The sequence below is a fragment of the Heptranchias perlo genome, chromosome 35 (genome assembly GCF_035084215.1).
Source record: "Heptranchias perlo isolate sHepPer1 chromosome 35, sHepPer1.hap1, whole genome shotgun sequence".
In the NCBI taxonomy this organism is placed as follows: domain Eukaryota; kingdom Metazoa; phylum Chordata; class Chondrichthyes; order Hexanchiformes; family Hexanchidae; genus Heptranchias; species Heptranchias perlo.
Window position 1 is genome coordinate 15,072,928 of NC_090359.1, and position 2,655 is coordinate 15,075,582.

Consider the following 2,655-nt stretch of genomic DNA (forward strand, 5'->3'; position numbering starts at 1 on the left):
TGTTGGAAAGTAAAGTGCGATCTTGTGTGTGAGAAGAGCACAAGAAAGTTGTGCTTGAAGCTGCGCCCTTGAGGCAAGTTGCAGGTTGTCACGAAAACTGCGATAGTGAAAGCTCAAAAATAAACCCAGAAACTGCTGGCAACACTCAGCAGGTCAGGTGGTATCTGTGGGGAGATGCTCAAGTATTTATCCAATTCTCCTTTTAATGTTACGATTGAATCGAGCTCCACCATCCTTTAAGGCAGTGCGTTCCAGATCATAACAATTCGCTGTGTAAAAAAATCTCCTTATTTCCCTTCTGGTTCTTTTGCCAATTATCTTAAATCTGCGTCCGTTGGTTGCCGACCCTCCCGCCAGTGGGTGAAGTTTCTCCTTATTCACTCGATCAAAACCCCTCTTAATTTTGAACACGTGGATTACTTCTACCCTTAACCTTCATTGCTCGAAGCAGAACAATCCCAGGTTCTCGAGTCTCTCCACACAACTAAACCCCATCCCTGGTATAATTCTGGGAAATCTCCTCTCCATCCTCTCCAAGACCTTGACCTCCTTAATAAATTATAGTGCCCAGAATTGGACACAATACTTCAGATGAGGCCTGAACAATGATTTATAAACGTTTAACATAACTTCCTTGCTTTTGTGCTCTATTTCTCTATTATTAAGCCAAGGAACCGGATGCTGTTTTAACGGTTTCAACAACTTGTGCTGCCACATTCAAAGATGTTGATGAAAATGATCAGCAACACATTGAGTGAGATCAGATAACAGAGCACAGGCCGGGATGGCGGAGAGAGACAGAGACACGAGTTGTGATCTGTAACTTTTTATAAACACTTCAGTTTATTTCACTCCGTGTCCAACACCGTGCGATCTCCCCTGGTGTGTCAGCTTTCTGTGTTCATACAGTGTAATGTATCGAATTGTCTCTTGGATCACACGGGGTGGTAGACGGGGGTCTGTGTGCGGAGGGTTCGGGGGGTGAGCTCTGATTCCCGCCCTCTTCTGGATTGAAAGGAGAAAAGAATGAATGAGAGAGAGAAGCAATGTGGGAGAAGGGATGATGGAAGAATTTGTCCATGAACCTGATTAAAATGGCCCAAAAACAAGATAATATTAAGATATCATCAGCAGAACATTAATACAAGCTGTAAAACAAAAGCAAAATACTGCAGATGCTGGAAATCTGAAGTAAAAACAGAAAATGCTGGAAATACTCAGCAGGTCAGGCAGCATCTGTGGAGAGAGTTCTGATGAAAGGTCATCGACCTGAAAGGATGTTTCTCTCTCCACAGATGCTGCCTGACCTGCTGAGTGTTTCCCGCATTTTCTGTTTTTATTTTTAATATAACCTGAGCTCTGTCGAGCGTTTGTTGGTCGATTCACTGATAAAGCTGGGAATTGAGGGGAAGCTGGTTCATGGCGAACCCCAGCTCTGAATCCCCCCGGCAGAGAGTTCAAGGAATGTTTAATTTAAATGAGATTCAACGACAGGATCAGAAAATCTCTCCTTGATGGTCGGTCTCATTCTCCCGAAGTGAGGAATGAGCGGGAGGGGCAATTCCACCCGGGGTTAGATTTTATTCCAAGAGGATGACTCAAAAACTAGCTTGATGTGGGGCCGAAATAGCTCAGTTGGGAGAGCGTTAGACTGAAGATCTAAAGGTCCCTGGTTCAATCCCGGGTTTCGGCAGTTTTGGGTTATTTTGTTTCTTCTTCTTTGGGCCGATTCTCGAACATTTATTTGCACTGACATTTTTACCCGACACTGAACGGTTGGGGATGGAATAGAGAGACATCAAGGATGTCTGTATTTAGCTTTTATTTCTCTATTTCCTTCTGCCTTTCTCTCTGGTTTTTGTCTCTCTCGGTGCCCGATGAACATTTGATTTCATGCATTTGTCCTAAACTGATGCCTTTTCCACATCTCAGGGCGGTCAGACACGCTCTGTCTGTCTGTTACTGCTTGTGACCATTAACGGGAACAGGCCGCGAGTTAAACATTTATCAGCAAACCGCCAGAGAGATAACACAGCGGGAATAAAACACATTGCCTCACATTGTTAGACACCGAGTGACACAGATTGTAATGTGTGTCAGTAAACAGACCCGGAAAACAGAGTCCGAGAAAGGAAAGAAATAGAGAGATAGAAAAGAGTCATAAAAAGAAAGAAAACCCTTTCTCCACCCCAACAACAACAACTTGCATTTATATCGCGCCTTTAACGGAGTAAAACGTCCCAAGGCGCTTCACAGGAGCGATTATCAAACAAAATGTGACACGGAGCCACATAAAGAGATATTGGGACAGGTGAGGTAGGTTTTAAATGTCTTAAGGGAGGAGAGAGAGGTAGAGAGGCGGGGAGGTTTAGGGAGGGAAATCCAGAGCTTTGGGCCCAGTCGGGTGAAGGCACGGCCGCCAATGGTGGAGCGATGAAAATCGTGGATGCGCAAGAGGCCTGAATTGGAGGAGCTCAGAGATCGAGGAGGGTTGTAGGGGTGGAGGAGGTTACAGAGATAGGGAGGGGCGAGGTCATGGAGGGATTTGAACACGAAGATGATAATTTAAAATTTGAGATGTTGGTGGACTGGGAGCCAATGTAGGTCAGCGAGCAGAGGGGTTCTCCTCCTGAACGGTGGTTTGAATGTTTGGGG

General features: G+C 45.1%; 1 non-coding gene across 1 annotated transcript; it reads left to right on the plus strand.

Moving 5' to 3' along the window:
- Positions 1-1,620: 1,620 nt before the first annotated feature.
- trnaf-gaa (transfer RNA phenylalanine (anticodon GAA)) lies at positions 1,621-1,693 on the plus strand. The gene has a single exon. It is a non-coding gene; the product is annotated as a tRNA-Phe (tRNA).
- Positions 1,694-2,655: the final 962 nt, after the last annotated feature.